General features: G+C 42.7%; 1 protein-coding gene across 6 annotated transcripts in view; it reads right to left on the bottom strand.

The window, feature by feature from the left end:
• Nucleotides 1–23610, bottom strand: part of mef2d (myocyte enhancer factor 2d) — a 201434-nt gene that overhangs the window by 62663 nt on the left and 115161 nt on the right. The gene's annotated exons all lie outside the window — the stretch shown is intronic.

Below are 23610 nucleotides of genomic sequence, written 5' to 3'. Positions count from 1 at the left end.
TTTTGTAGCGTCAACAATTTTGTTAGCTTCTTTTGAATCTTTCTTCTGGGGCTGAGGTTTTGGCTTGATTCCTAACCACTTCTCCATTTTTCTTGTGTTCTCCGCGCGTCTACTTTGGAAAATGATATGCAAATGCACGACCTTATAACACTCGGGACAGTCCGGAAGCACGAAGTTATTCGATGCAGGCTTCTGATCGGCTGCCGAGTATGCAAATTGCCAAACGAAACGAAATTCCAAAATTTACAAACCGAACGAAGATTTAGAAATCGGAATAAAACAAACGTTTTTTTTTTTCTCCTTGAAACCATACTTAGAACATTCAACTCATTTCTATTCATGCAGTCCGAAATGATTAAAATTGGATGATTTAATCAATTTTTTCACTTCACAACTGTTATTTAAGGTCAACAAAAACATTGTGCCAGAAAACATACAAAAATGATTCACTCGGGAAGAGGGAAATTAGTGTATACATGTTATGTGACATTATTATTTGTTGTTGACTCGTTGTTTTTGTCCTGTTATTATTTTAATGTTCAAAATAAAAGTTTTCATTCATTCACCATGCACCTGTCCACTTGGGCGCAACCAGTAGGGGGCGGTCACACTTTGTAGGACAATGCTGTACAGACTAATGCCGGCTGCAGTTGATCATGAGGAAAGTCACCAGAGAGTAGTGGTGTCATATTTAAGCAGACTTGTAAGAAAAACATTGCAACAAAATAAAGCCTTAACAAAACGTCACCTGAAATTCAGGCACATTCCAACTCTTGAGGACACAAAATTAAAATTCAGGCATTTTTATGGATTTCAAGCTCTCGTACGAACCCTGCCATTAACCCTGCCTTGTATGCCCATTTATAAAATTTCGTTTTGTTAATTTTTGTTCCTTAATTGTTCTTCAAAGTAAATTGTAAATCTGTTATTATAAAATATACCAACTGATTTTAGCGGTCACATGCTAGAAAAAGTCTTTTCACAGGGGCTGGACTAGTCAAGTAATTGAATAAAAAGTACCTTAGCTGTAAGGCTGAGGATCTTTTGGAGGCTCACAATTAAATGACGATAATGATTCAAGGGTGGGGCAGCACGGCGGCGCAGTGGTTAGTGCGTGCGTGGCACAGTTCTAAGGTCTTGGGAACCTCCTGTGAGGGTTCAAATCCAGCTACCGGACTTCCTGTGCGGAGTTTGTATGTTCCCCCCGTGCTTGCGTGTGTTTCCTCCAGGCACTCCGGTCTCCTCCCACATTCCAAAGACATGCATTTCAGGTGGATTGGCCGGTCCAAATTGTCCCTAGGTGTAGATAGATAGATGAGCAAGCGAGTTGTCTGTCCCTGTGTGCCCTGCAATTGGCTGGCAACCAATTCAGGGTGTCCCCTGCCCACTGCCCGATGATTGCTGGGATGGGCTCCAGCACCCTCGCGACCCTACTGAGGATAAGCGGTGCAGCTGATGAGATGATATGAGATTCAAGGGTGTAATATTTTATTAAGGGCAAAACGGCAGCACAGTGGTTAGAGCGGATGCGGCACGGTTCTGAGGTCGAACCTCCTGTGTGGAGTTTGCATGTTCTCCCCGTGCCTGCGTGGGTTTCCTCAGAGCACTCTAGTTTCCTCCCACATTCCAAAAACATGCATGTCAGGTTAAGTGGCGGTCCAAATTGTCCTTAGGTGTGAATGATCGAGCGAGTTGTCTGTCCCTGTGTGCCCTGCGATTGGCTGGCAACCAGTTCAGGGTGTCCCCTGCCCACTACCCGAAGATGGCTGGGATGGCCTCCAGCACCCCTGCTACCCTACTGAGGATAAGCGGTGATAATGGATAGATGGAAGATTTTATTATGAAACGATCACGTTGGGGCAGCAGTAGCTCAGGAGGTAGAGCGCTCGTCTTGGGATCAAGGGATCCCAGTTCAAATCCCGGCTCGTCCGTGTTACATGTCGAAGTGTCCTTGGGTAAGACACTGAACCCCTTATACCCCCAATAAGCAGGTTAGCGCCTTACATGGCTGCACGGCCGCTATTGGGAAATGTGAAGCACATTGTAAAGCGCTTTGGGAAGTCATTGACTTGAAAAGCGCTATATAAATGCAGATCATTTCATTTCATTTCATTTCATCGAGTTTTTTTTCTTTCCTTCACTAAGATTTGATGTGTTGTAGTGTTTATCGACTTCGCATTTATAAAAATAAATATTTCCACTTCCGTTTATTTATTTAAGAAAGTCAAAAAGTGACTGGAATGTGACTAAAATAGGGGCATATCATCGTATAAATTTTAACCCTTTTTTTCCTTAAAACCAAATTCTGTGACAAATATTCAATACATTTGCAGCTCAATTTATTTATGGTATTAAGGTGCAAAAAACTATATTATTATATTAAAGCGCCAGTGTGTAATAATTGACCATTAGGTGGCACTCTAATGCAAATGAAAACCACTGCCAAGGAGGACAGCAAAGCAACCAGATGCCAGACAAACATGGCAGCGACCTAAGATAGTGATTCCACTATGAAAACGAAATACACACATTGGTATGTATTTTTGCCTAGAGTTCAAATCAATGTTTTTTTTTTTTTTTTAACTGAATGAACATTTTTCATACCAGTAGGCACAACAGGTTTTTGAGTTTTTCCTGGCCCTTATGTAGGTTTTAGATCAGGGGACTGTCTGATAATACTCTGTAGTTTGCAATAGTCTGTGTCTGTGCAGCCCTTTGAGACTCCTTGTGATAAATAGCTATACAAGTAAATGTGACTTGACTTGACATAGGGTTTCTGGGTTTGTCCTTGCCCTCATGTAGGTTTTAGATCATGAAATGAAATGAAATGATCTGCATTTATATAGCGCTTTTCAAGTCAATGACTTCCCAAAGCGCTTTACATTGTGCTTCACATTTCCCAATAGCGGCCGTGATCTGTGCAGCCATATAAGGCGCTAACCTGCTTATTGGGGGTATTGGGGTTTCAGTGTCTTACCCAAGGACACTTCGGCATGTAACACGGACAAGCCGGGATTCGAACTGGGATCCCTTAATCCTAAAACGATCGCTCTACCTCCTGAGCTACAGCCGCCCCAAATCAGGGGATGGTGTCATAATAGTCTGTGGTTTGCAATAATCTGTGGTCTGTCCAGACCTTTGAGACTCCTTGTGATGAATAGCTATACAAATAAACGTGACTTAACTTGACTTGAGGTTTTTGAGTTTTTCCTTGCCCTCATGTAGGTTTTAGATCTGGGGATGGTGTCATAATTGTCCGTGGTTTCCAATAATCAGTGGTCTGTGCATCCCTTTGAGACTCCTTGTGATTGAGGGCTGAACAAATAAACATGACTTGACTTGAGGTTTTTGAGTTTTTCCTTGCCCTCATGTAGGTTTTAGATCAGGGGATGGTGTCATAATAGTCTGTGGTTTGCAATAATCTGTGGTCTGTGCAGTCCTTTGAGACTCTTTGTGATTAAGGGCCAAACAAATAAACAGGACTTGACTTGACTTGAGGTTTTTGAGTTTTTCCTTGCCCTCATGTAGGTTTTAGATCAGGGGATGGTGTCATAATAGTCCGTAGTTTGCAATAATATGTGCATCCCTTCGAGACTCCTTGTGATTAAGGGACAAAAAATAAACATGACTTGACTAAATATTACAACCTGTCTGTCCCTTTTAAGAATTTGCCTCTTGAGTTAAACAAGTCTCTAAGCATGTAACCGATTCATTAAGATCTTTCCGAAAATCCAATATTCCGCTTGCAAGCAGATTATTGCCTGAATGTAAACGTAGTCAACGACGGACAATATGGAATCGTGCATATTTTAGGGAACGGAACAACAGAAAAACCACCAATCCAACCAGGAGCAACCCCCAAAACCGGAGAAAAGAAACCTTTTGGATGCCTCCGACCGGAACGTCCTCCGCACCTGAACTCCGAAAGGCCGAGCGGCACCTCGGATTGGTGCGAAAGCTGCGGTCCCTATACGAGGGAAGGATTTCTTTCAACCCGATTTGCCGCCGAGCTAAGAAGCTTTGCGGCGGAGCGAACCGAAGGAAGGCGCCGTGACCGGCCGGGAAATCTCCCGCTTCAGAAATCAATTATGTCGGACTGTGAAGAATCCAAGAGAAGACAATTTGCTTGCTAGAAGGGGATCTGTCCCTTACAGGTAATTTGCATACCTATCACAGTGTTCAATTTACCTGTGAAAAGTGATGGGTCCCGGCGACTCGCATGCTCAAAAATCTATTGGTCCCAACAGAGATCTATGGCTCCCCAAAATTTAGTCTTATCGCGGTGGAAATTGTCAATCGGCGACAAATATATAATATAAATCTATATATTCATTCAGTTTTAATCATCAAATTATGAATTCATTTTCTGCATCAAATTATTGTTGGTACTACTTTATACAACATCATACTTCGTAATACAATGCATCAAAGCAAGTGAGCCGTTGGAGAGCCGGCTATCTTGAATGAGTTGAGCCGAAAAAGCCGGTTCTCTAAAAAGAGACGGACTTTTCACCACACAACTCGAGATCGGCGTGCAGACGAAAACTCGAACCGCGAGACCAAAACAACATCCGCCGGATCTGCCTGACGAAAAGTTTGGAGTGAGGTGAATCTTTGTTTAAAAAAAAATGTAATCGGGTAATAATGACAATTTTGTGTCAAAAAGGTTGCGTCCCAAGGACGCACGTTGTTTTGAGACTAGTCGTCCCCAGCAAAAATGATGCGTCTAGGACGCAGGGACGCGGGCAAACCAGAGCACTGCTATCATATAAGATTTGATTGTATTTTTATACGAATTTTGGCTAAAATATTTTGACTAAGGGGCAGCTTGGCGGATGGGTGGTTAGCGCAGAGGTTAAGGGATCAAGTCCAGGTACTGCAACCTCCCCGTGCCTGCGTGGGTTTCCTCTGGGCATTCCGGGTTACGAAAAACATGCATGTCAGGTTAATTGGTAGGTTCAAATTGTCCCTAGGTGTGAATGAGCGAGTGAGTCGTCTGTCTCGGTGTGCCCTGCATCTAGTTCCTGATCTCCCCTACCCGAAGATAGCTGGGATGGGCTCTGGCACCCCCGCGACCCTACTGAGGATAAGCAGTGCAGATAATGGATATTTTACTAAGATTACATTCAGAATTCAATAATATTTTGATTTAGACTAGAATAGAATAGAATATACCTTTATTGTCATTGTTACAAAATGGGTTGAACATATTGTGACTACGAAATTGGGCGTGGCACTCCAGTGTCACATTTAACAGTGAGGATAAAAGAAAACAAATATAAAGGAACATGGTTTATTTCATTCTCTCTGAACATTCCTTACAAAATTTCGTATATCCCGCAAGATTTTGCATTAATCTCGTTTTTGTGATTACTGGTTCTGAATATGGGTATTGTGGTATGAATTTGTAATGGTGGTATTGGCAGCGGGCAGCACGTGGCGCGGTGGTTAGCGCGTGTGCAGCACAGTTCTGAGGTCATGGATTCAAATCCAGCTACCAACCGTCCTGTGTGGAGTTTGCATGTTCCCCCCGTGCTTACGTGGGTTTCCTCTGGGCACTCTGGTTTACTTACACGTCCAAAAACATGCATGTCAGGTCCATTGGCAGATCCAAATTGTCCCTAGGTGTGAATGAGCGAGCGAATTGTCTGTCCCTGTGTGCCCTGGTTGTCCCCTGCCCACTGCCCGGAGATGGCTGGGATGGGCTCCAGCGCCCCCGCCACCCTACTGAGAATAAGCGGTGCAGATAATGGATGGATGAAAAATGAATTGTACCCAATAGAAGATGACACACATTGGAAACGGAACAGAGGGCGCACTGCATGCACTCTGCCATGTGAGTTGCGTCCCGATCTCAGCAAGTGTGCACGCGTGTTTTTCGTGGAAAAGGCTTAAAAGGAGCAAAGAAAGGCCGAAGCCACAATGGCGGCTCATGGAGGACGCGTGGCTTCTTTGAGGCGCTTTGCAAACGCCGCACAAAAGGCGCTCAAAAAAAAAAGGAGGCACAATCTTGGACGCAAACACAGTTTGGGATTGGCTTCCACCTTTCATGCGTTAAATACAAACACTGCAATGTAACGGGTCAACAGGGTTGGGTAGGGTTACTTTAACTGGATTACTTTCAATGACTTTTGGATGACTCCAATACCAAATATGCTAATAAAGACAAAAGAAACGAAATATGAATAAACTGACTCAATTTTGTGCAGGCTTGGGGAGTAACGGAATACACGGAACGGCAAAAATGATGTTGGCAAGCTGTTTGGATTTATTTTCATTTTGTTTCTGTCGCATTTGATGTTCGTTTTTACCGGAGATCAAAGAGATCAAAGCCAGGAGAGAAAGCTCACCACGTGTTGTGAGGCATCATATTATTCATATTTAGTTTCTTTTGTCTTTTATTAGCATATTTGGTATCGGAGTCATCCAAAAGTAATTGGAAGTAATCCAGTTAAAGTAACCCTACCCAACTCTGCAGGTCAACATATTATTATAGAGTGGACCTTTAAAGATAACAAAAGAAAACCCCGTTTTTATTTTAGATGATTCTGACCTTGGTTCTAAAGCGTTGTTAATTTTGTACTGTTCAATGTTTTTACATTGCACATTGTTTGTTGAGGGGCAGGAGCTCTAGCACCACCCAATGTCTGTTCCTGCACACCCCTGAGAAAACAATATTATATCAAGAATAAACAGTTAAACTTGTCACTTTAAGAACACATAAAATACATAAGGACGCAAAAAAATAACATATAAAATAATGCCAATTACAGACCAATATTAAACAGTTGTTTTACATCCATACACTTCAGCGTATGACACTGGGATGTTGATATGAGCCAAACATTCATCCATTCATCTATACACATCAACATCCATGCATTCATGCATCCATCAATCTATACATCAATATATGCATTCATCCGTTCATTCATACATACAAGCATCTATGAAATCATCCCTCCATCTATCCAATAGTGCATCCATCCAACCATTCATCCCACCATCCATCTATCTATGCATTCATTCTTTCATTCATACATACGAGCATCTATGGAATCATCCGTCCATCCATCCACTCACGCCTCATCTATATGCATCTATCCAATAATGTATGCATCCAACCATTCATGCATCCATCCATTCATCCATCTTTGCATTCATTCTTTCATTCATACATTCGAGCATCTATGGAATCATCCGTCCATCCACGCCTCATCTATATGCATCCATCCAATAATGCAAGCATCCAACCTTTCATGCATGCAAGCATCCAAGTAATCTCCACCCATTCATCCATCTATCAAATATCCATTCATTCATACATACATACAAGCATGCATCCATCTAGCCATTAATCTATGCATTTATGAGTGGGATTGACCCATTTATGTACAAAAGTCAATTCCATTGAAGTTGGGAAAAAGTTTAAAATGTCAGTAAAATTAGAATAGAATGACTTGCAAACCTTTTCTAACCCATATTTAAATGAATACACCACAAAGACAAGATTATCCATGTTCAAACTCATAAACTTTATTTCCATAAGCAAATAATGATAAACTTAGAATTTTATAATTGCAACAAGTGCCAAAGTAGTTGGGAAAGGGGCTTCTTCACCATTGTGTTACATCACCTTTCCTTTTAATAACACTCAATAAACGTTTAGGAAGTGAGGAGACTAGTTGTTGAATCGTTGATAGTGGAATCCTTTCCCATTCTTGCTTTATGTACAGCTTCAGCTGTTCAACAGTCCGGGGTCTCCTTTGTCTTATTCTGCGCTTTATAATGCGCCACACATTTTCAATGGGAGACAGGTCAGGACTGCAGGCAGGCCAGTCAAGCACCCGCACCCTCTTACTACGAAGCCACGCTGTCGTGAGACGTGCAGTGTGTGGCTTGGCATTATCCTGCTGGAAGAAGCAAGGGCGCCCATGGTAAAGATTCTGTTTGGATGGCAACATACTTTGTTCCAAAACCTGAATGTACTTTTCTGCATTAATGGTGCCTTCACAGATGTGCAGGTTACCCATTCCTTGGCCACTCATGCACCCCCATACCATCACAGATGCTGGCTTTTGCACTTTGCGTGCATAACAGTCTGGGTGGTTCTGTTCTTCTTTGGACCGGAGGACACGACGTCCACAATTTCCAAACACAATTTGGAAAACTGACTCATCAGACCACAGAACACTTTTCCACTTTGTATCAGTCCATTTTAGATGGGCTCGGGCCCAGAGAACCCTGCGGCGTTTCTGGATGTTGTTGATGAATGGCTTACGCTTTGCAACATAAAGTTTTAACCCACACTTACGGATATAGCGTCGAACTGTATTGACTGACAGTGGTTTTCCAAAGTGTTCCTGAGCCCATGTGGTGATGTCCTTTACACATTGATGTCGGTTCTTAATGCAGTACCGCTTGAGGGCTCGGAGGTCACGGGCATTCAATAATGGTTTACGGCCATGCCGTTTACGCACAGTGATTTCTCCAGATTCCCTGAACCTTTTCACAATATTATGGACTGTAGATGATGATATCCCTAAATTCCTTGCAATTGTACTTTGAGGAATGTTGTTTTTAAACTGTTCAACAATTTGCTCACGCAGTTGTTCACAAAGAGGTGAACCTCGCCCCATCCTTGCATGTGAATGACTTAGCTTGTTCGGGTCTCCCTTTTTTATACCCAGTAACAACTCTCACCTGTTGCTAATTCATCTGTTCACCTGCAAATAGTTGGTTGATTTCCATTCATCCACTTTCTGAGTAGTTATTGACACCTGTCCCAACTATTTTGGCACGTGTTGCTGTCATCAAATTACAGAGTTGATGATTTTCTCCCAAAACAATAAAGTTTATGAGTGAAGACAATAAATATGTTGTCTTTGCTGTGCATTCATTTAAATATGGGTTGAAAAGAATTTGCAATTTACTTGGATCAATTTTTATTTGCAATTAACACACTTTCCCAACTTCATTGGAATTGAGTTTTGTATCTATCCATGCATCGATGCATTCATCCATCTATGCATCAACCCATCCATCATTCATTCATCTACCAATCAATCTGTTTATCCATCTATTCATTCATCTATAGTTCGATCCATCAATCTATCCGCCTATCCATCCACCATCCAATCTATTCATCCATCCGTAATCCAGCAATCCATAATCATTCCATGCATCAATCCACCCATCAATACATCAATCTATCCATTCATCAATCTATCCATCCATCCACCTATGCATCTATTCACCCAGCCATCATATCCATGTCTCAGTCCATCCATCCATTCATCCATTTATGCATCCATCCATCCATCTATTTGTCCATATGAAAGATACCTAAGTGTATGGATAAATGAGTGGGATCAACCCATTTATGTATCCATCCATCCATGCATCAATGCATTCATCCATCTATGCATAAACCCATCCATCATTCATCCATTCAACAACCAATCTATTCATCCATCCATCCATTTATGCATCCACCTTTGCATCAGTCTATCTATTAAATGATCCATCAATCTATCCACCTATCCATACACCAACCAATCTATACATCCATCAATAATTCATCCATATAATAATCTATCGACCCATCCATCCACCTATGCATTCCACCACCCATCCATCATACCCATGTCTCAGTCCATCAATTCATCTAGCCATCCATCGGTCCAAACAACCAACCCAACAAAAGACCCACCATCCATCCATCCATCCACCTTTCCATCATATCTATGCCTGAGTCCATCCAGCCATCCATCCATTCATGCATCAATCCACGCATCAATACCTTAATCCAGGGGTGTCAAACTCATTTGAACTCGGGGGCCACAAGATAGAACAAACATTCTCTCAGGGGCCGGCCGGACTAATGAGGAAGGAAGAATGAAATGGAGAGATGGACAGAAAGAAACAAAGAAAGAAAGAAAGAGAGAAGGAAATGGAGAAAGAAAGAGAAAGAGAGAAAGAAAAGGAAAGATGGGATAAAGAAGGAAAGAAAGAAAGAAAACAAAGAAAGAAAGATTAGTAGATTGAGGAGAAAGAAAAAAGAGAGAATGAAATAAGAGAAAGAGAGGGAGAGGAAAAAGAGAGAGGGTGGGACAAATAAAAAAGAGAGGGAGAAAGAAAGAGAGAGAGAGGTAAAAAAGAGAGAGCGATATGAGGAACAAAAGAGAAAAAATAAATTGTGAAAGGGGGGAAAGAAAGAGAGAGAAAAAGAAATCCAAACAGAAATAGAAAGAGAGAAAGAGAAGGGGAGAAAGAGGGGGATGCAAGAGAGAGAGAGAAAAGGAAAAAAAGAGAGAGCCAAAGAAAGTAAAAAGACACGGAGAGCAAAAGGGAAGAAGAGGAACAAAGAAAGAAAAAGAGAGAAAGAGCGAGTGAAAGAGCAAAAGATAGAAGAGAAAAAGTTAGGACGAGAGACAGAGTGAAAGAGATAGAGTGAAAGAGAGAGAGAAAGAAAGAAATACAAGTACAGCGTTTGTGAGAGGCGCCTGGCTTTGGCAACATCAAGTGGACATATTTCAACCTGCAGCTTGTTTTTCTCTTGCGCTTCCCTCAGCGTTGTCTCGCGGGCCGGATACAATCCCTTAGCGGGCCTGATTTGGCCCGCGGGCCGGCATTTTGACACCTGTGCCTTAATCTGTCTATTCATCGACTCATCTTTGCATCCACCTATGCATCTATCCACCAATCCATCATCCAACCATGCATCAATCCACCCATTACGGATTCATGTATAAATTCATCCATCCATCCAGCCACCAATCAATCGATTTATCTGTCCATCCATCTTAGCATCCATCAATCCATCAATGCATCAATCTATTCATCGACCCATCAATTTATCCACCTATCCATGCACCAACCAATTTATTCATCCATCCATAATCCATCCACCCATAATCATTCCATGCATCAATCCACCCATCAATACATTAATCTATCTGCTCATCAATCCATTTATCCATCCACCTAGGCATCTATCCAGCCATCTATCATATCCATGCCTCAGTCTATCAGTTCATATATCTATCTATCCATTCAGCGATCCATCCATCCACCAATCCATCCAACCAATCACCCAACCAAACAAAATATGCCCACCCCCCATCAATCTAACCATTCAGCGATGCATCTATCTATCCATCCATCCATCCATCAATCAATTCATCCGTTCGCCCAACTAATGAAAATACACCCACCCACCCATCAATCCACTTATCCATGCACCAACCAATCTATTCATCCATCCATAATCCATTTATGCATCAATCCACTCATCCATCTATCTACTCATTGATCCATCTATCATCCACCTATGCACCTAGCTACCCATCCATCGTATCTATGCCTAAATCCGTCAGGTTATCTATCCATCCAGCAATCCATCTGTCTATCGAATCACCCAACCAACCAAAATACACCCACTCATCCATCAATCTAACCGTTACGCAATCCATCTATCCATCCACCTTGCATTTATCCACATATCCATCATATCCATGCCTGAGTCCACCCATCCATCAGTTTATCCATCCACCTATGCACCTATCCACCCATCCATTGTATCTATGCCTAAATCTGTTAGGTTATCTATCCATCCATCTATCCATCCATCCATCCATCTATCCAATCAAACAACCAACCAAAATACACCCACCCATCTATGAATCTAACCATTCAGCAATCCATTTATCCATCTACCTTGCATCTATACACACATCCATCATATCCATGCCTGAGTCCACCCATCCATCATTCATCCATGCATCAATCCATCCATCCATCTGGGAACCTATGTACCCATTCATTATATCTTTGCCTAAATCCGTCAGGTTATCTATCCATCTATCCATCCATCCAATCACCCAACCAACCAAAATACACCCACCCACCCATCAATCTATCCGTTCCGCAATCCATCTATCCACACATCCATCATATCCATGCCTGAATCCACCCATCCATCATCCATCCATCCGTCTATCCATCCACCTATACATGCACCGACCTATCTATTCATCCATCCATCCACCAATCAGTCTATTTATCTGTCCATTCATCTATTCATCCATCCATAATCCATCCACGCATCAATCTACCCATCAATACATTAATCTATCTACTCATAAATCCAATTATCCATCCACCTATACATCTATCCACCCATCTATTATATCGATGCCTCAGTCTATCAGTTCATCCATCTATCTATCCATTCAGCGATCCATCCATCCACCAATCCATCCAACCAATCACCCAACCAACCAAAATATGCCCACCCACCCATTCATCTATCTATTAAGCAATCCATCTACCCATCCATCATCCATCCATGCATCAATCCATCCATCTACCAATACATGCATCTATTCATCCATCCATCAACCAATCAATCTATTTATCGGTCCATTCATCTACGCAGCCATCCATTTGTCCGCCTCCTTCCCTTCCTACCCCCTCATCTATTCATGGGCGGCCTTTTCGCATTGTGCTCTTTTCTCCTCCTTCTCTCGCCCTGATTGGGATCCGCAGCCGAGCGGATTAACGCGTTGTGGCAGCGGAGGCAGCCCGCCCACAAGCCTCCGCGCACGTGCACGAGCGCACATGCGCTAGCTCTCGCCGGAGCGAAGGAACGCCGAGCCCCGCGACCGATACCGACACGCACGCACGCTAAAGTGCTTCTAAGCATACCGTTGCAGCCAAACGGTCGTATGCACCGTGACCCGCGTTAAGCCGAGTGCGTGCACGTGCGTCCGCGTGTACAGGGCTGCCTGCGTGACTACATCCACACTTGATAATTTATAGTCAAAAGCACTCGCTGAGAGGCTCACTGAGCGAGAAGGCGAGCGAGTGCATTTGGTGAGCGGCCAATTATCTTTGCTGTCGTCCTCCGGCCGCGGATTAAGCCGTAAATCGTAGGGTTGAGTCACCACGTCCTGACCCGGCCGGACCGAACCCGGGTCGGACCGACGCTCGGGGGGGGGGGGGGGGGAAATCTTCCCATGACAGCTGCCCGCCGAATGTAACATCTCATCTCCACTTTCGCTTAAGCTTTATCGATGTTAAGCTCCTAAACTCGGCCCTTGTTGTCGATTCGCCTTATTTTCTTGATTGCTTTTGAGTATTTCCATACCGACTTGGATTTCTTACTAGCATATTCGGATGAAAACATTGAGACAAGCTTTTGGGGCAGGGGTCCCCAACTTCTAGAAGCTGAGGGCTACTTTCTTGTTGGTGATTAGCAGGAAGAGCTACCAGGTTAACATCTCATTAGCACTGCTTATCCTCAGTAGGGTCTCGGGGGTGCTGGAGCCCATCCTAGCAATCAGTGGGCAGGGGACACCCTGAACTGGTTGCCAGCCAATCACAGGGCACACAGGGACAGAGAACTCGCTAATTCACACCTAGGGACAATTTGGACTGGCCAATCCACCTGAAATGCATGTCTTTGGAATATGGGAGGAAACCGGAGTGCCCGGAGGAAACCCACGCAAGCACGGGGAGAACAAACAAACTCCGCACAGGAAGTCCGGTAGCTGGATTTGAACCCATGACCTCAGAACTGTGCCGCACACGCACTAACCACTGCCGTGCTGCCCTTTCTTACTAAAATATTCGGATGAAAACATTGAGACAAGCTTTTGGGGCAGGGGTCACCAACTTTTAGAAGCTGAGGGCTACTTTCTTGTTGGTGATTAGCAGGAAGAGCTACCAGATTAACATTAATTTTTAAAATAAGTATCGTCACGGTTGCCATGGCACCCAATGGGCCCCGCCCATGTGGCGCTAGCTGCAGCTTGTTGACCGATTGGCTCCCTGTCAGTATTTAAACTCGGTCCTGTCAGTCCCCTTTTGTTAGTCCGTCTGCAAATCACCGCAGACCTTTTTCACCGGTCCTGTTTTTTTGCTTCTGTTTGTCTCCCTCTGTTTTGATCCAGACCACGTCTGCTCTCCCGTCCAGAATTACGACCTGTTTTGATCTTGACTACGCGTCTGTTCTCCTGTCCCGAATAACGATCCGTTTTTGATCTAGACTTAGTCTACTCTCCTCTCCTGCCTTTTGACTTGTTTCTGATCCCGATCACGTTTTTGCTCTTCTATCCCGTTTTTTTCATTCCCAACACCGCCATCGCTCGCCACAGAAGTTCCACTTCCGCGTTCAGAGCGACCTGCTCCCCGGACCAGCCATAACCGGATCGTGTATGCGATAATTTCCCTTCTTCCCAAAAAAACTGAGAAATGTTAAGCGAGTGGGTCCTGTTTCCATTCTGGTTTGTATACTGGACTGGACCCGGATTGTTTCCATCCCTACATTAGCATTGCGTGAGTCAATGTCTTGAACCTTCCTGTGTGGAGTTTGCATCTTCTCCCCGGGAACTCCGGTTTCCTCCCACATTCCAAAAACATGCATGTCAGGTTAATTGGCCGGTCCAAATTGTTCTTAGGTGTGAATGATCGAGTGAGTTGTCTGTCTCTGTGTTCTGCGATTGGCTGGCATCCAGTTCAGGGTGTCCCCTGCCCACTACCAGAAGATAACTGGGATGGACTCCAGAACCCCCCGCGACCCTACTGAGGATAAGCGGTGCAGATAATGGATTGAAATCAGAGTTGAAAAATCACAGAAGAAATGTGCCTAATATTTTTTTTTTTTGGATATTTTTTTTATGTAGCGCTTTTCAAGTCAATGAAGACTTCCCAAAGCGCTTTACAATGTGCTTCACAATGTGCTTCACATTTACCCATTCACACAGACACACTCACACACCAACAGCGGCCGTGCAGCCATGCAAGGCGCAAACCTGCTTATTGGGGGCATTAGGGGTTCAGTGTCTTACCCAGGGACACTTCGACATGTAACACGAAGGAGCCGGGATTCGGACTGCGATCTCTTGATCCCAAGACGAGCGCTCTACCTCCTGAGCTACTGCCGCCCCCTAATCAAATTTTTATCTCTGACCCATAGGTTCCAGACCCCTGCTTTATAGTATTTCAACTTCGAGAATTTCCAATTTCGAACCACTTTCCAGATCCTGTTTATCTTATTGTAAACAATACCAACTGTATGTAACATCCTACATGCCGTCATTTCTTTGTGTAAATATTGTGTAAATTATAACTATAACCTTATCCTCCTTGTTTTATAACCTTATCTTCTCTGTTCCTTATCTTCTTGGTTTCTTTACCTCACTGTGAATGTGTGAAACTGGAGTGTCATGCCCAATTTCGTTGTCACAATATGCTAACCCATTTAAAGCCAGGGGCGGCAGTAGCTCAGGAGGTAGAGCGCTTGTCTTGGGATCAAGGGATCCCAGTTCGAATCCCGGCTCGTCCGTGTTACATGTCGAAGTGTCCTTGGGTAAGACACTGAACCCCTAATACCCCCAATAAGCAGGCCGCTTACATGGCCGCTATTGGGAAATGTGGAGCACATTGTAAAGCGCTTTGGGAAGTCATTGACTTGACAAGGGCTATATAAATGCAGATCATTTTATTTTGTAACCATGACAATAAAGGTATATTCTATTCTATTCTATTCTAAAAAACATGCCAGGAAATGACATTTAAGAGGCATCACGTGAGGACAGGGGAGGACGACAACTTTGAGGATTAACCGACCGCGACCAGACGACTAACACCCGCTTAAACGAGGAGGTGGGCATCTGGAGGGGGACAACCGAGGACAGACTCGCTGAAAACTCTGCGTGTTAGCGCTTGGGAAAGCCTAGCACAACATAGCATAGCCTAGCACCGGGGGAGGGACGGTCCCGTGTAAAAGATGGCACACAAACACACAAACGAGACGCACTCTGAGCTTGAATATTGTATGAGACGCTCTCTGGGGCCACGCAGGAGCGTGCAAAATACCACACACGAGCACGCACCGATGCAAAAAATGAACACAAGCATAAAGAGGGAGAAAAGAGACAGCGTGGCATAGACACACAAAGACACGTAAAAAAAAAAAACAAATACACAAGCCTTTGCACACAAACAAGAGCAGTGGAGCTTGAGCTGATGTGGCCCGGAGCTGCCCAACGCCCTACCACATCCGCACGGACTCAAAGACACGCGCACAAGCGCACACTCAAAGGCGCACGCGTTTAAAAGCCATCTGCAGCTGCGACTTCGGCCTGCAGGAGGTTTTGCCGCTGCAGACTCGGACGGTTAGAAGAAGGTGAAAAAAAGATTTTGGGGAAAAAAAGCTACGGTCAAGTGATCTACAGTTCAATTATTGATCAAGAACATGAAGTCATCTCATCTCATCTCATTAGCCGTACCGCTTATCCTCATTAGGGTCGCGGGGGGGCTGGAATACATCCCAGCCATCTCCGGGCAGTGGGCAGGGGACACCCTGAACGGGTTGCCAGCCAATCGCAGGGCACACAGGGACAGACAACTCGCTCGCTCATTCACACCTAGGGACAATTTGGACCGGCCAATTCTCCTGAAATGCATGTTTTTGGAACGTGGGAGGAAACCGGAGTGCCCGGAGGAAACCCACGCAAGCACGGGGAGAACATACAAACTCCGCACATGAAGTCTGGAGCTGGAATCGAACCCACGACAGGTTCCCATGACATGAACTGTGCCGCACAAGCGCTAACCACTGCGCCGCCGTGCTGCCTAACATGAAGTCATGAATTGGGTTTTTTTTTAACTGCGGGGTGGCGGAGCCAGTGTTCCCTCTAAGCTCGCACAAGAAAATCTAGCCAGCGCACAAAAATCAGGGCTCAAAATTACTAATCAAGAAGCGACTTAAGTCAAAGTTACAGTGCATGAAGGTAAAAATAGAACGAAGTTGAGTAAAGTTAGTAGAGTTTGTCGAGAACCGGCTTCTTTGGCTCGGCTCACTAAAAGAGACCGGCTCTTTTGGGTCCTGAACGGCTCTTCGGGTTGTTTTTGCTTCTTTAATCCCAACATGACCAAATAGTATGTAAAATTATGCACAAACTGACTTAAAGGGATGGGGAATAGAACAAAAAAGAAAAAAAATACCAAAAAGCTGAGAAAAAAAGAAGCAAAAATGTAGAAAAAAGCCAGAAAAAAAGAAAAGAAAGAAATGTAGGAAAAAAGTAAATAGAGAACAAAAAGAAAAAAGTAACAGCTCGGAAGAAATAAACACAATGATATATTTTTTTAAGGAATTTATTCAAAAGTATTTTGAAGTCGAGTCGAAGTAGAACGAAGTTGAGTAAAGTTAGTAGAGTTTGTCGAGAACCGGCTTCTTCGGCTCGGCTCACTAAAAGAGACCGGCTCTTTCGGGTCCTAAACGGCTCTTCGGGTTGTTTTTGCTGCTTTAATCCCAACATGACCAAATATAATGTAAAATTATGCACACAATTCGCCCTATGCTGTCCCAGTCGGATGCGGGGATTATAATTCATGTATTTGTTCCTCCCGTCTCGATGACTGTAATGCACTACTCTCCGGTCTCCCGAAGTCGAAAATCAAGAGCCTTCAGCTGGTACAAAATACTGCAGCGAGGCTTTTAACTAAGACAAGAAAGTGTGATCACATGACCCCGATTTAAGCTAACCTGCATTGGCTTCCTGTTAGCTTAAAATGTGATTTGAAGGTTCTGTAGGTAGTATACATAATCATGCAAAGACATGTCATGATTGGTCTATTTGGAACACCTGTGGCAGCTTGATTGGCGCCAACAGCCCGGACAAGCTGATTGGTGGCCACACCCTTCTTAAGCCCCGACTTTAGTTCAAGCTTTGTCAGATCGTTGCGAGCTGTTGTGTTTCACTCAGGGAGCGTTCCCGTCCGACTCCGTCCCTGTTAAAACCTGTTTCCTGCCTGATTCCCGTTTTTCGACCCGTTTCCGAACCTGACTACGCCTGTCTTGCCTTCCGCCTGCCTACGACCACTATTACGAACTTTACATCGCCTCTGATCTTCAGCCCTGGTCAAACGACTTGCCATTCCCGCCTGTCTTCTTCCGACACGGAAGTGTCACTCCCGCCTTGTTCGTTCCGGCTCTCCGCCAGTCTTCGGAACAAGCAATCAAACAAGCCTTACTCTCACTCTCTTTCAATAAAATCTGAGAACCGCATGCAATTGAGTCCTGTGTTCGTTCTGGTCTGTGAGACTCCCTCATAACCTTTAGATTTAATTTCCCTCTATGTTCCGGTCCAGAGACTTCGCTCTGAAAACGCTGGTCTAGTAGTAATCCCAAGAGCCAAGAAGAAATCCGCAGGTTAGAGAGCGTTCTCCTTTCGGGCCCCGGTGTTGTGTAATGCTCTTCCCTCTGAGATTCGCAACCTCAGTGGAAATGTTTAAATCTAAGCTTAAAACACACTTCTACTCTATAGCATATGAATAACCTAAATTATATGTTGATAATATCTGTGACACCAACCCCTGATCTGTGGTTTTAGATCAGGGGTTGGTGTCATAATGGTCTGTGGTAGTCTGTGGTCTGCAATGATCTGTGGCCTGTGCAGCTCTTTGAGACTCTTTGTGTTTAAGGACATCACAAATTAACATGACTTGACTTGAGGTTTTTGAGTTTTTCCTTGCCTTCATGTAAGTTTTAGATCAGGGGATGGAGTCATCATAGTCTGTGGTTTGCAATAATCTGTGGCCTGTGCAGCCCTTTGAGACTCTTTGTGTTTAAGGGCGTCACAAATAATCATGACTTGACTTGAGGTTTTTGAGTTTTTCCTTGCCTTCATGTAAGTTTTAGATCAGGGGATGGAGTCATCATAGTCTGTGGTTTGCAATAATCTGTGGCCTGTGCAGCCCTTTGAGACTCTTTGTGTTTAAGGGCGTCACAAATAATCATGACTTGACTTGAGGTTTTTGAGTTTTTCCTTGCCTTCATGTAAGTTTTAGATCAGGGGATGGAGTCATCATAGTCTGTGGTTTGCAATAATCTGTGGTCTGTGCAGCCCTTTGAGACTCTTTGTGATTAAGGGTGTCACAAATTAACATGACTTGACTTGAGGTTTTTGAGTTTTTCCTTGCCTTCATGTAAGTTTTAGATCAGGGGATGGAGTCATCATAGTCTGTGGTTTGCAATAATCTGTGGTCTGTGCAGCCCTTTAAAACTCTTTCTGATTAAGGGCGTCACAAATTAACATGACTTGACTTAAGGTTTTTGAGTTTTTCCTTGCTTTTATGTAAGTTTTAGATCAGGGGATGGAGTCATCATAGTCTGTGGTTTGCAATAATCTGTGGTCTGTGCAGCCCTTTGAGACTCTTTGTGTTTAAGGGCGTCACAAATAATCATGACTTGACTTGAGGTTTTTGAGTTTTTCCTTGCCTTAATGTAGGTTTTAGATCAGGGGATGGAGTCATCATAGTCTGTGGTTTGCAATAATCTGTGGTCTGTGCAGCCCTTTGAGACTCTTTGTGATTAAGGGTGTCACAAATTAACAGGACTTGACTTAAGGTTTTTGAGTTTTTCCTTGCCTTCATGTAAGTTATAGATCAGGGGATGGAGTCATCATAGTCTGTGGTTTGCAATAATCTGTGGTTTGTGCAGCCCTTTGAGACTCTTTGTGATTAAGGGTACAAAATAAACATGACATGACTTAAATATCCCCCCCCAAAAACCCCAGAGAATTCAGGAAGGGGGTAAACACTTTTTCACAACACTGCAATTATACAGTAATCATTTTTTTCTACTTAGTGTCTTTTTTAAAAAAATCCCCACATAGTCCTACGAACCCTTTCTTAGATGTCACGCCTTTTCATTCCTTGTGCGTGTGGCATGAGTTCCCGTCATATAATTATACAAAAAGAAAAAATGAAAATCACCACGGAGTTACCTGGTTTAACCGCACTTGAGCGATAATTGCCCAAGCCTTAACAATACAAGTTTCGTCGCATGGAGATTTAACAGTCTGTCTTAAAGGGACCGTCTAAAAATGTCATTTTTTTTTAATAAAACTTGATGAGCTGGTCGTAATATCAGGTTTAACGATAACAAGGCACTTGAGTGAGTCCCAATAAATTATAATCTTGTACAGAAGCCCTTATTCAACACAAAGGCCATTTGAATTGAAAAACCTGACTATAAGTGTATCAATATACCGTATTTTCCGCACTATAAGGCGCACCGGGTTATAGGGCGCACCCCCAAAAAATAGTTTTGGTCCTATATTTTCCATACATAAGGCGCACCGGATTATAAGGCGCTACAATGGGAACGTCGACAAAACAGTCAGATAGTTCAGTCAAACTTATTAACCCCTTAACATTCGGACGTCTCGCAAAGAAGCAAATACGTGTCTCAGACATGTACGGAAACAGCAGAGTAAGAATTTTAGTGTGCAGGGAAACGGGGTTCTTTACTGTGCATATGACCATAAACACTTTGAATTGAATTTAGTTTAAAAATAGACTCATCGCAGAAACATCAAGATCGTTCTAAAACGAGATACCGGGAAAATATAAAGCCGCATAGCTCACCTAAGTTCTCTTGCAGCCATCACGTTCAATAATGATACGTAACCATGGTCTTCTTACAACCGTGAGTGTGGTAAATCCAGGAGAGTCAAATATTTACAAATACAGAATAGTAAAAAATGTTTTCTCTATGCCGTAGTGCAACCTAACGTGCGATTCACATTCATTTTTTTCGGCCAATCGCAGGTTTTGTTTTGCCCCTTTAGCCTATGCGAGCCTGTAAATGATAAAAAGGATCCGCCCCCTTTACCTCCGAATAACTTTAGCCAATAGTGACTGATTAAAATGATGATTGACACACTGGTTAGGAACTAAACGCCGGTATATAAATCCCAGCATACACCGCGGACGACTTGGCCTTCGGGGGAAAATCGAGTCGGCGGCTGCTTGCCTTAGTTGCAAGACTTTGCGACTTAATATTGATCCATATATAAGACGCACTGTATTATAAGGCGCATGGTCAGCTTTTGAAAAAAAATAAAGGCTTTTAGGTGCGCCTTATAGTGCGGAAAATACGGTACACAAAATGCCCGCTAAATATTAAAAATGAAAATATTTTCACTTAGTGACTCGTTACAGAGGAGAGAAGTCCGTGTGTGCTGGTACAACCATAACCCAACGAGACAAAAAAATAAATAAAAAACCAATCAGGATTCTGGTTACGCAGGCTACAGTTGAGTAACACCTGGGAACAATAGCTGTCAATGTAGGTCAAGTTTTCACATCAATTCATTTTAAATAATGACACTTCTTAAACTTTGATCCGTTTTTCTCAAGTCACGTGTTGATTGGATTTTGAATTTCTGTTGAAGTTGTGTACTGTTGCCCCCTTTGGAGCTAATGGAAGTGTATTCTTGTATTTCATAGATTATTTGTTGTTACACTGAAACAAACGTATTTTAAATAATATTTAGTTGTTTTTGAAAGATTCGGAATTGTAAAACAAAACTCTTTTAGTGATCTGAATTCGATTTCGTTTAGTGCGACTGAATGGCCACCAGTTGAGGGTGTCCCCTGCTCACTGCCCCAATATAGCTGGGATGGGCTCCAGCACCCCCGTGACCCTACTGAGGATAAGCGAGGCAGATAATGGATGGATGGATTAAATTTAACTATACGCTTAAAAGTGTATTAGAGTAAGAAATGAAATAGTGTTATGTCAGGAACAAATCTTGGTTTTTCAACAAGAGTACACAATTGTTTGAGTACCGAAACAGTTTTCCCACAGGAAGTAATGGTGTAGATTTTTATACGTTTCCATACATTGAATGACGATGAAGTGTTTGAGGAGTATGTTAGGAGTGACAAGATTGGATAGATTCAAAAATGAAACTGTGAGAGACAGAACTGGAGTAGTAGCGGAACTGAGCAAGCGTGTGGATAAGAGTATTCGGTTGGTTTGGACACATGGAGAGAATGAATGAGGAGCGAATGTTGAAGAGGATCTACAGAGCAGGAGTAAATGGAGGGAGACCAAGAGGAAGGCCACGATTGACTTGGATGGATGGTGCCATGAGTGCACTGCAGGAAAGAGGTCTAAATATAGTGGAAGCTAGAGCTCTTGTTGGTGATAGGAATGAGTGGAGAGGTGTTGTGAAAGGATAGTGTGATGTTTAGACGTGTTCTATGATGCGACAGGGGTAAACCAGTAAAGCTGTCGGGCCCTGCTGTTGAACAGTGTGTTGTGTCACCCTGACCCGAGTGACATGGTGGCTTTCTCGTGTCCCGTTTCATCTGGAGGGACAAAAGCAACAAGTTAGGCACCTCAGCACCCAAGTTGGTCAAACCTGAGTGTCGAGGTGCCTAACTCGTTTGGGTGTTTACGTTGGCCATGGTCAAATTTTTGGTGTTTTTTGCTACTTTTTCCTTTTTTCTTTTCTTTGTTTTTGTGTATGTGTTTGTCTTTCTGTAGGTCACCCCTCTCGAGGGATATGACCATGGTAGGTAGGTAGGTAGGTAGGTAGAAAGAAAGATAGATAGATAGATAGATAGATAGATAGATAGATAGATAGATAGATGGATAGATGTCTAGATAGATAGATAGATAGATGTCTATATAGATAGATAGATAGATGTCTATATAGACTGATAAATAGATGTCTAGATAGATAGATACAGATAGAAAGATAGATGTCTAGATAGATAGATGTCTAGATAGATAGATGTCTAGATAGATAGATGTCTAGATAGATAGATGTCTAGATAGATAGATAGATAGATAGATAGATAGATAGATAGATGTCTAGATAGCTAGGTAGATAGATGTCTAGATAGATGGATAGATGTCTGGATAGATAGATAGATGTCTAGATAGATAGATGTCTAGATGTCTAGATCGATAGATGTCTAGATGTCTAGATAGATAGATAGATAGATAGATAGATAGATAGATAGATAGATAGATAGATGGATAGATAGATAGATAGATAAATGTCTAGACAGCTAGGTAGATAGATGTCTAGATAGATGTCTGGATAGATAGATAGATAGATAGATAGATAGATAGATAGATAGATAGATAGATAGATAGATAGATGGATAGATGTCTGGATAGATAGATAGATGTCTGGATAGATAGATAGATAGATGTCTAGATAGATAGATAGATGTCTAGATAGATAGATAGATAGATGTCTAGATAGATAGATGTCTAGATAGATGTCTAGATAGATGTCTAGATAGATAGATAGATGTCTAGATAGATGTCTAGATAGATGTCTAGATGTCTAGATAGATGTCTAGATAGATAGATAGATAGATAGATAAATGTCTAGATAGCTAGGTAGATAGATGTCTAGATAGATGGATAGATGTCTGGATAGATAGATAGATAGATAGATGTCTAGATAGAAAGATATCTAGATAGATAGATAGATGTCTAGATAGATAGATAGATGTCTAGATAGATAGATAGAGATAGGTAGATGTCTAGATATATAGATACAGATAGAAAGATAGATAGATAGATAGATAGATAGATAGATAGATAGATGGATAGATGGATATATAGAATCAAAAGTGTACCTAAACAACAGTAAATACCTAAAATATGAATAAAACATTATTTATGTGAAGATAATAAACACAACAGTTTCAAACCAACCGTTTAGTAGCAAACACTGAGACACCATTCTCGTATTTCGCAATTGTAACTCGATCATTGTTCTCACCGTT

Source organism: Urocampus carinirostris, chromosome 2 (genome assembly GCF_059441175.1).
Source record: "Urocampus carinirostris isolate Australia breed hairy pipefish chromosome 2, RoL_Ucar_1.0, whole genome shotgun sequence".
NCBI lineage: Eukaryota > Metazoa > Chordata > Actinopteri > Syngnathiformes > Syngnathidae > Urocampus > Urocampus carinirostris.
This window is presented reverse-complemented; position numbering and strand designations above follow the sequence as displayed.